The following is a 10,980-nucleotide window of genomic DNA, read 5'->3' as shown; positions in this document are numbered from 1 at the left end:
GTAGAGTTAGTGCTTGGTTTAGGTTCAGAGTTATTGTTAGGGCTAAGGCTAGGGTTATGGCTATATATAGAATTAGGTTTAGGTCTAGGGGTAGTGTTAGTGTTAGGTTTAGGGTTAGGGTTACTGGGAGGGCTAGTGTTAGGTTTCGGAGAAGAGTTAGGGTCAGGTTTAAACCTAAGTTTATAGTTAGGGTCAGAATAAGGGTCAGCATTAGGTTTAGGGTTTGGGTTAAGTATAGAGCTAGAATGAGGGCTAGGTTTAGGACTAGTAATAGAGTTAGGGTTTGGGGTAGGCATAGAATTAGGGTTAGGACTAGTGTAGCAATAGGGTGAGGGTTTGATTAAGTGTAAGAAGTAGGGTTAGAGGTAGGATTAGGACTAGGGATAGGGCTAAGGTAAAGCCAGGGTTAGGGTTAGGGTTAAAGCTATGGTTAGGCCTTGGATTAGGGCTAGGTTTTGTGTTAGGTTTAGGGCTATGGCTAATTTAAGAACTGGCATTACGATTAGGGCTAGTTTTAGGGTTAGGTTTAGGTTGAGGTCTAGTTTTAGAATTAGGTTTAGGAATAGGGTGATGTGTAGAGCTAGGATTAGTGTTAAGGTCAGAGTCAGGGTTAGTATTAGTTCTAGGGTTAGAGTTTGGAATTGAATCCCGGCAAGGGTTAGGCTTAGCTGTAGGGTTAGGGTTTGGTTTAGGTTAAGGTTTAGAGTCAGTGCTATAGCTCGGTTTGGCTTGAGAGCTAGGTCTTGGGTTAGAGCTAATTTCAAATTAGTGTTAGGGTTAGAGCTAGTGTTAAGGTGTGGTTTTTGCTTAGGGTTAGGGTTATATTTAGAGTTAGATCTAGGTTTAGGGCTACCGAGAAGGTTAGGGCTAGGGTTAGGGCTAGGGTTTGAGTTATCATAAGTGATAGGGTTAGGACTAGGGCTAGGGCTAGGGCAAGAGTTAGAATTAGTGTTAGTGTTAGGGTTAGATTTAGAGTTAGAATTAGGGCTTAATTAGGGTAGGATTAGAGCTAGAGTTAGTATTAATGCTGAGCCTAGGTTTATGGCTAGGGTTAAGGTTATGGTTATCGTTAGGTATGATGTTATAGATAACTTTAGAACTAGGGTGAGGGTTAAAATTCGGGTTAGGTTTATGGTTAGGGTTAGGTTTAGGATTAAGGCTAAGATTAGCCTATTTTTAGGGTTAGGGTTAGGGCTAGGTCTAGGGTTAGTTTTAGGTTTAGGTTTTGAGTGATGTTTAGACTTAGGGTTAGTGTTAGGGTCAGAGTCAGTGTCAGGGTTTGTTTTAGGGTTAGGGATAGGACTCGAATTAGGGCTAGATTTAGGGCTAGGTGTAGGCTTAGGGTTTGGTTTTTATGTTCATGGTTAGGGTTAGGGCTAATGTAAAGGCAAGTGATAGGATTATGGTAAGGGATAGGGTTAGAACTAGAAATAGGACTAAGGAGAGAGTTAGAGTTAATCTTAGGGCTAGGGTTAGGATAGATTTAGGGCTAAATTTGGGCTAGGTTATGTCTAGCATTTGTATTATGGTTAGGCCTAGTTTTAGGCCTAGGTTTAGGTTTAGGAATAGGGTTAGATTTAGGGGAAGACATAGGGATAGAGTTAGTTTTAGGGCTAGGTCAAAGTTTAGAATTTGGTTAAGGCTAGTATTATGGTTTTGTTTAGTAATAGGCTAGGTTTAGGGCTAGGATGAGGGCTAGGGTTTATTTTAGGGTTATGGCAAGAATTAGGGCTAGGGCTAGTGTCAGGTCTAGGCTTACATTATGGATAGATTGAGGGTTAGATTTATGGCTAGGTCTAGTGTAAGGGTTACGTTTAGATCTTGAATTAGCATTAGGGTTTGTTTAGGGTAATGATAGGTTTGGGTTTAGGGATCATGTTAGATCTAGGGTAATTTATAGGGTTAGAGTTAGCAAAAGGGTTAGGGTTAGGCCTAGGGTTAGCCTTAAGGTTATGGTTGTGCTTACGATCATGGATAGTGTTAGGGCTAGGGTTATGGTTTGTATTTGGGCTACAGTTAGTGTTAGGCCTACAGTTACGGTTAGGTTCAGGTTTAGGATATGGTTTAGAGTTTGAGCTAGGGTTAGCTCTAAGGCAAGGGTTAGCTTTAGGGTTAGGTCTAGGTTGTAGTTACGATTAAGGTCAAGGTTAGTGTTAAGGTTAGGGCTAGGGTTATCATTAGGTTTAGGGTATTGTTTAGGGTTTGATGTCGTGTTACGGTTAGGGTTAGGGTTAGGTTTTGGCTTAAGGTTAGGATTAGGGATAGGCTTATGTTTAGGTTTAGGGTAATGGTTAGGGTTTGAGCAGGTGTTAGCTCTATGGCAAGGTTTAGGTTTATGGTTATGTCTAGGGTTAGGGTTAGTGTAGATTTTGGGTAATGGCTAGGGTTATCATCGGGGTTAGGGTTAGGGTTAGGGTTATGGGTAGTGTTAGAACTAGGGTTAGGGCTAGGGTTATTATTAAGGTTAGGGTTAGAGTTAGGGTAATAAGTAGGCTTAGAGCTAGGTTAGGGATAGCATTAAGGTTAGGATTAGGGCTAGGGTTAAGGTTAGGTTTAGTTTTAGGCCATGGGTTAGTATTAGGGAATGGTTAAGTTTAAGGGTTAGGGATTGAGCTAGTGTTTGGAATAGGATGAGGATTAGGGTTAGAGTCAGTGTAAGGGTTAGAGCAAAGGTTAGCATTAGGGTTAGGGTTAGGGTTAGGGTAATGGATAGAGTTAGAGGTTGGTTTTGGCCTATGGTGATGGCTAGTTTCAGGGTTAGTGATATGGCTAGGTCTAGTGTTAGGTTATGTTTTTTGTTAGGATAAGTTTTGCAGCTAGGGTTTGTGTTAGGGTAAGGGTCATGGTTCAGTATAATGTTAAGTTTATTGTTAGGGCCAGCGTTAGGTCTACGGTTTGGTCTAGGGGTAGGGTTAGTGTTTGGGTTAACTTAAGGGTCATTATTAGGGCTAGGACTAAGTTTTTGTTTAGGGCTAGGCCTCGAGTTATCACTAGATAAAGGATTAAGTGTAGGTCTAGGTCTAGTGTTAGGGTGAGGTTTAGTTATAGGGTTACAGGTAGTGCCAATGTTAGGGGTCGGTTTAGGGTTAGGGTCAGGTTTAGACCTATGGTTAGTGTTAGGGTCAGAATAAGTGTCATAGTTAGAGTTAGGGTTTGGGATAGAGATAGAGCTATATTGAGAATTAGGGTTAGAACTAGTAATAGAGTTAGGTTTGGGGTTAGGCTAAAAATTAGGTTTAGGACTAGGGTAGCTTTAGGGTTAGAGTTTGGCTTATGGTAAGGGATAGTGTTAGCGCTAGTGTTCGGGCTAAGGTTAGGATTTGGGTTAGGGCTAGGTTTATGTTTAGGGTTAGGGTTAAAGCTAGGGTTAAAGCTTGGATTGGGGCTAGGCTAGGTTTTGTGTTAGCTTTAGGGCTATGGCTAATGTAAGAACTAGGGTTACAATTAGGGCTAGTTTTAGGGTTATGTTTCATCTAGGTTTAGTTTTTTGTTAGGTTTAGGGTTAGGGTTATGTTTAGGGTAATGGATAGGTTAGGGTTAGTGAATGTGTTAGGGTTAGGCCGAGGGCTAGCATTATGGTTAGGATTAGGGTTAGGGTTAGGGTAATGGATAGGTTTAGAGCTAGGGTTAGGGCTAGGGTTATGGTTAGTGTTAGTGTTAGGGTTAGTGTTAGGTTTAGGGTTATTGCAAGGATTAAAGTTAGGGTTAGGTTTAGGGTACGGGTTAGGACTTGGTTTAGGTTTAGTGTTAGGGTTAAAGCTAGGGTTGGGGATCGCATTAGGGCTAGATTTTGGGTTAAATTAGGGCTAGTGTTAGGGATACAGCTAATGTAAGAACTAGGGTTATGATAAAGGCTAATTTTAGGGTTACGGTTAGGGCTAAGTCTAGTTTTATGGTTAGGTTTAAGTTCACGGTGATGTTGTGAGGTAGGATTAGTGTTAGCTTCAGAGTCAGGGTCAGGATTAGTTTTAGTGTAGGTAATAGGAGTCTAATTAGGGGTAGGCTTAGGGCTAGATGTAGGGTTAGGATTTGGTTTAGGTTAAGGGTTAGGGTTAGTTCTATGGCTCGTTTTGTTTTAGGGCTAAGGCTAAAGTTAAGGTTAGTTTTACGATTAATGTTAGTGTTATTGATAGTGATGTGGTGAGTATAGGCTTAGGGGTACTTTTAGAGTTATGGTTAATTCTAGGGATAGGGCTATGGCTTGGTTTAGGGCTAAGGTTAGGTCTAGTGTTTGGGTTATGGTAAGGGATAAGGTTAGAACTAAGAATAGAGCTAGGGCGATAGTTAGAGTTAGTCTTAAGGCTAGGGTTAGTGTTAAGTTCAGGCCTAAATTAGGGCTAGGAATATGTCTAGGATTGGTGTTAGGGTTAGGCCTAGGGTTAGGGCTATGTTTAAGATTAGGTTTAGGGTTAGGTTTAGGGGAAGGGATGGGGTTATAGCTACGTTTAGGGCTAAGGAAATGATTAGAATTAGGTTTAGGTCTAGGGTTAGGTTTGTGTTAGAATTAAGGCTAGATTTGGGTTAGGATGAGGGCTAGGGTTTGTGTTAGGGTTAGGGCAAGTTTTAGGGATAGGGATAATGTCAGGTTTAGGGTTACATCTAGGGATAGTTATAGGGTTAGGTTCATAGCTAGGTCTAATGTTAGGTTCAGGGTACTGCCCATGTTAAGTGTAAGGTGTATTTTTTGAGTCAGAGTCAGGTTTCGGGTTTGTGTTAGGTTAATTATTAGGGTTAAGGCTCATATTAGCATTATGGTTAGAATTAGGGTTAGATTTATGGATAGGTTTGGGTTTAGGATTCAGGTTAAGATTAGGGTAATTGGTGGTATTAGGGTTGGTGATAGGGTTAGGTTAAGGCCTAACATTAGCATTTGGGTTAAGGATATTGTTAGGGTAATGAATAGCATTAGAGCTACTGTTAGGGCTGGGGTTTAGAATAGTATTAGGGCTAGAGTTAGGGTTAGGGTTTGGGCTAGGGTTAGGGTTTGGGTTAGGTTTTGGGTACAGGTTAGGTTTTGAGCTGGGTTTAGTGCTATGGTGAGGGTTAGGTTTAGGATTATGTCTAGGGTTCGATTTGCAGTTAAGGTTAGGGTTAGTGTTTTGGTTAGGGATAAGGTTATCTTTAGAGTTAGTTTCATGGACAGGGTTAGATGTCGGGTTAGGGTTAGCAGTAGCTTTAGGGTTAGGGTTAGTGTTAAGGTTAGGACTAAGATTATCATTTGAGTTAGGGTAATGGATAGGGTTAGATGTCAGGTTAGGGTAAGGGAAAGTTTTAGGTTTAGGGTTAGTGTTAGGGTTTGGGCTAGTGTTAGTGTTAGAGTTAGGGTTAGGGTTTTGTCTAGTGTTAAGGCTATGATGAGGGTTAGGTTTAGGGTTAGGTCTATGATTAGGTTTACAATTAGGATTAGAGCTAGGGTTATCATTAGGGTTAAGGTTCCGTTTAGGGTAATGGATAATTTTAGAGATAGTATTAGGGCTAGTGTTAACATTATGATTAGGGCTAGGATTAAGCATTAGGTTTAGGGATAGGGTTAGGGTTATGTTTAGGGTTCAGTTTGGGGTTTTATCTAGGGTTAGGTCTAAGGCGAGGGTTAGGGTTAGCATGAGGGTTAGGCTTAAGGTAAGGAATACAATTAGGTTAGGGTTAGGGTTATGCTTTGGGCTAGATTTAGGCCTAGTATTAGGGCTAGGTTTTGTGTTAGGTTTAGAGCTAGTTTTAGTGCTATGGTAATGTAAGGGTTATGTTTACGGTTATGGCTAGGTCTAATGTTAGGTTTAGGCTTTCAGTTAGGGTCAGTTTTATAGCTAGTGTTATTGTTAGTGTCAGGGTCTGTGTTTGGATCAGGGTTAGGTTTAGGGCTAGAGCCCGAATTAGGATTGGTTAGGTCTAAAGGTAAGGTTAGCATTTGGCTTAGGTTTAGGGTTATCATTAGAGCTAGGGCTAGTTTTTTGTTTAGGTCTTGGTTAAAGATATGCCTAGATTTATGATTAGGTTTAATCTAGGGCTAGTGTTAGGGTTAGGTTTAGATATAGGGTTATGGGTAGGGCTAGTGTTAGGGTTTGGTTTAGGTTCAGGATCAGAATAAGGGTCAGGGTTAGGGTTAGAATTTGGGTTATGGTTATAACAAGAATGAGGGCTAAGGTTAGGACTAGTAATAGCGTTATGGTTTGGGTTAGACTAAGGATTAGTTTTAGGACTAGGGTTAGCATTATGTTTGGGGTTAGGCTAGGGTAAAGTATAAAGTTAGAGCTAGGGTTAGAGCTAGGTTTCGGGGTAGGGTTAGGGCTATGTTAGGGTTAGGGTTAGGGTGAAAGCTGGGGTTAGGTATCAGAATTGGACTAGGTTTGGTTAGCATTAGGTTTAGGGTTATGGCTAATGTATGATCTAGGGTTCTGATTAGAACTAGTTTTATAATTAGGGTTAGGACCAGGTCTAGTGTTAGGTTAAGGTTTAGGTTTAGGGTGATGTTTATAGGTAGGTTTAGTGTTAATGTCAGAGACAGGTTTAGGAGTAGTTTTAGGGTTAAGATTAGGACTCAAATTAGGGCTAGGCTTAGGCCTAGAGGTAAGGTTAGGGTTTGGTTTAGGTAAAAGTTTAGGGTTAGTGTTATGGCTCAGTTTTGTTTTAGGGCTAAGCCTATGGTTAGGGCTAGTTTAAGGATTAGCATTAGGGTTAGGGCTAATGTTAGGTTTAGGTTGTTTATAGAATTAGGGTTAGATTTAGAGTTAGGTTTAGATCTAGGATTAGGGCAAGGTGTAAGTTTAGGACTAGGGTTATTCTAGGCTATGGCTAGGAATAAGGTTATGGTAAGTTATAGGGTTAGAATTAAGGATAGGGCTAGGGTGATTGTTATAGTTAGTCTTAAAGCTAGGATTAGTGTTAGGTTTAGGATTAGGGCTAGGATTAATGTTAGGGTTCATCTTAGGGTTAAGGTTAGGGCTAGGTTTAGTGTTAGGGTTAGGGTTTGGGTTAGGTTTAGGGTAAGCAATGGGGTTATAACTAGGTTAGGGTTATGGAAAGGTTTAGAATTAGGGTTAGGTTTATGATTAAGGCTGTTTTGGGATAGGGTGAGAGCTAGTGTTTTTGTTCGGGTTAGGGCTAGGATTAGGCTAGGCTAATGTCAGGTCTAGGGTTACAGTTAGAGATAGGTTTCGGTTTATGTTTATGATTAGGTCTAGTGTAAGGGTTAGATTTAGGGTAATGGTCAAGTTTACAGCTATGTGTATTATTTGGGTCAGTGTTTGGCTTAAGGTTTGGTTTAGGTTAAGGTTTAGGTTTAGTGCTTGAATTGGCATTAGGGTTAGAGTTAGGGTTAGGGTAATGAATAGGCTTAGGATTAGGGTTCAGGTTATTTTTAGGGCAATGGATAGGTTTAGGGATTGTGATAGGGTTAGGGTTAAGTCTAGGGTTAGCATTAGGATTAGGATTATGGTTAGACTAATGGATAGAATTAGAGCTAGGTTTAGGGCTAGGGTTATCATTGGGATTAGGACTAGGATTAGGGTAGTTGATATAATTAGAGCTATGGTTAGGGCTATAGTTAATGTTAGGATTAGGGCTAGTGTTAGGTTTGGTTTTGGGATAGGGCTAGGGTTATGTTAAGGGTAAAGGTTAGGCTTTGAGCTAGGGTTAGGTCTAAAGCGAGGCTTAGGCTTAGGGTTAGGGCTAGGGTTAGGTTTAGGGTTACACTTAGGGCTATGTTCAGGCCTAAAATTAGGGGTAGGTTTTGTGTCAGTTTAGGCCTAGTGTTAGGGCCATGGGTAATGTAAGAGCTAGGGTTATGATTAGGGCTAGTTTTAGGGTTAGGGTTATGGCTAGGTGTAGTGTTATGATTAGGTTTGGGGTTAGGGTGAGCTTTGGAGATAGGATTATGTTAGGGTCGGGGCAGTGTTCAGATTAGTGTTATTGTTGGAATTAGTGCCAGAATTAGGACTAGGGTTAGGTCTAGGGGTAGGGTTAGTGTTTGGGTTAGGTTAAGGGTTATTGTTAGAGCTAGGGCTAGGTTGGTGTTCATGTCTAGGGCTAGAGATATGAATAGATTTAGGATTAGGTTTAAGTCTAGGGCTAGTGTTAGGTTTAGGTTTAAGTATATGATTACCGGTAGGGCTAAAGATAGGGTTCAGTTTTGGGTTAGGGTCAGGTTAATACCTGCGGTTAGGTTTAGGGTCAGAATAAGTGTCAGGGTTAGGGTTTGGGTTTATGTTAGGATTAGAGCTATAACAAATGGTAGGGTTAGAACTAGTAATAGGGTTAGGGTTTGGGTTAGGCTCTGGATTAGGGTTAAAACTAGGGCAAGGTTTTGGTCTAGGTTGGGGCTAGTGTTAGGCCTACAACTAATGTATAAACCAGGATTATGATTAGGGCTACTTTTTGTGTAAGTGTTACGGCTAGATCAAATGTTAGGGTTAAGGTTACCATTAGCGTGATGTTTAGAGCTGGGGTTACTGTTAGGGTCAGGGTCAGTGTTCAGGTTATAGTTAGGGTTAGGGTTAAACCCAATATTATCACTAGAGTTAGGTCTAGGTGTAGTGTTAGTGTTTGTGTTAGGTTAAGTTTTATCATTAGGGCTAGGTTTTGTTTAGGTCTAGGGCTAGAGATATGGCTAGAATTAGGATTAAATTTAGGTCTAGGACTAGTGTTAGAGTTAGGTTTATGTATAGGTTTATTTCTAGTGCTAGTGTTATGGTTCGGTTTATGGTTAGGGTCAGTTTTAGACCTTTAGGGTCAGAATACATGTCAGGGTTAGGTTTAGTGTTTGGGGTTATGGTTAGAGCTACAATGAGGGCTAGGGTTAGGACTAGTAATACGGTGAGGGTTTGGGTTAGGCTAAGGATTAGAGTTAGGCCTAGGGTTAACATTAGGGTTAGTGTTAGCTTAGTGTAAGGGATAGGATTAGAGCTAGGATTAGGACTATGTTTATGGTTAGTGTTAGGGCTAGTGTTAGGTTTCAGTTTAGGGTTAAAGCTAGGGTTAGGTCTTGCATTAAGGCTAGGTTTTGGTTAGAGTTAGGGCTAGTTTTAGAGTTATGGCCAATGTATGGACTAGGGTTATGATTTCGGCTATTTATAGGATTAGTGTTAGGACTAGGTCTAGTGGTAGAGTTAGGTATAACGTTTAGAGCTAGGGTTATTGTTAGGGTCAAATTCAAGGTCAGAGTAGTTTTAGCGTTAGGGTTTGGCCTTGAATTAGGGCTAAAGTTAGGGCTAGGAGTAGGGTTAGTTTTCGGTTTAGGTTAAGTTTTAAAGTTAGGGCTATGACCTGGTTTTGTTTTAGGGCTAGGGATATGGTTAGGGCTAGTTTTAGGCTTAGCATTAGGTTTAGGGCTAGTGTTAGGTTTAGGTTTAGGCTTAGGGTTAAAGTTAGATTTTGATTTAGGATGAAATCTAGGGTTTAGTTCTAGGGCTAAGTATAGGGCTACTATTAGGTTTTGGTTTTTGGCTAGGATTAGGGTTATGGTAAGGGATAGGTTTAGAACTAGGAATAAGGCTAGGGTGAGAGGGAGAGTTAGTCTTGTGGCTAAGCTTAGTGTTTGGTTAGGTATAGGGCTTAATTAGGGCTAGTAATAGTGCTAGGTTTATAGTTATGTTTAGGCCTAGGCTTAGTTTTAGGCTCAGGGTTAGGTTTCGTGTAAACGATGGGGTTAGAGCTAGGTATAGGGCTAGGGTGAAGGTTAGAATTAGCGTTAGGGCTATGGGTTCATTAGAGTTATGATTAAGGGTAGGTTTAGGGCTAGGATGAGGGCTAGGGTTTGTGTTAGGGTTAGGAGTAGGATTAGTGTTTGGGTGAATGTCAGGTCTAAGGTTATGGTTAGAGATAGTTTTAGAGTTAGGTTTATGGCTGTGTTTAGTGTAAGTGTTAGGTTCAGGTAGGGGTCAAATTTAGAGCTAGGGGTATTATTAGGGTCAGGGTCAGGTTTAGGGTTTTGTTTAGGTTAGGGTTTAGGGATAGGGTTCGAATTAGCATTAGGGTTTGTGTTAGAGTAAAGATAGGGTTTGGTTTAGGGTTCAGGTTAGATTTAGCATAATGGATAGGGGTATGGTTAGGGATAGGGTTTCATTTACGCCTAGAATTAGCATTAAAATTATGGTTATGTTTGGGGTAATTGATAGGGTTAGAGCTAAATTTAGGTCTAGGGTTATGGATAGGATTATGGCTAGGGTTAGGATTAGGGTTATGGATTTGTTTTGTGTTAAGTTTAGGGCTAGAATTACGACTGGGGCAAATGTCAGGTCTAGGATTATGGCTAGGGATAGTTTTAGGGTTAGGTTTATGGCTAGGTGTAGTATAAGGGTTAGGTTTAGGGGTACAGTCAGGATTAGAGCTAGGTATATTATCACAGGAAGGGGCAGAGTTAGAATTTGGGTTGGGTTAAGATTTAGGGTTAGGGCTTGAATTAGCATTAGGGTTAGAGTTAGGGTAATGATAGGGTTAGGTTTAGTGTTCAGGTTAGGTTTAGGTTAATGAAGTAGGTTAGGGATAAGTTTAGGGTTAGGCCTAGGGTTACCATAAGAGTTATGGTTATGGTTAGGGTAATGCATAGGGTTAGAGTTAGTGATATGGCTAGGGTTATGGTTAGAATTCTGGCTAGGGTTCTGGTAAAATTTAGGGCTATGTTCTGGTTTAGGGTTAGGTTTAGGGTTAGGTTTAAAGCTAGGGTTAAGGCTCAGATTAGGGCTTGGTTTTGGGTTTGGTTAGGGCTAGGATTAGGGCTATGGTAATGTATGAACTAGTCTTGTAATTAGTTCTAGTTTTGGGGTTAGGGTTAGGGCTATGTCTAGTGTTAAGGTTAGGTTTAGGGTTAGGGTGATGTTTAGAGCAAGGGTTATGTTAGGGTTGGTTTTAGAGTCAGGGTTAGTTTTAGGGTTAGTGTTAGAACTTGAATCAGGGCTAAAGTTAGTACTAGTTGTACGGTTAGGGTTTGGTTTAGGTTAAGGTTAAGGGATATAGGTTTGTTTTGTTTTAGGACTAGTGCTAGTTTAT

Source organism: Marmota flaviventris (assembly GCF_047511675.1).
Source record: "Marmota flaviventris isolate mMarFla1 chromosome 10 unlocalized genomic scaffold, mMarFla1.hap1 SUPER_10_unloc_1, whole genome shotgun sequence".
Taxonomy (NCBI): Eukaryota; Metazoa; Chordata; class Mammalia; order Rodentia; family Sciuridae; genus Marmota; species Marmota flaviventris.
This window is presented reverse-complemented; position numbering follows the sequence as displayed.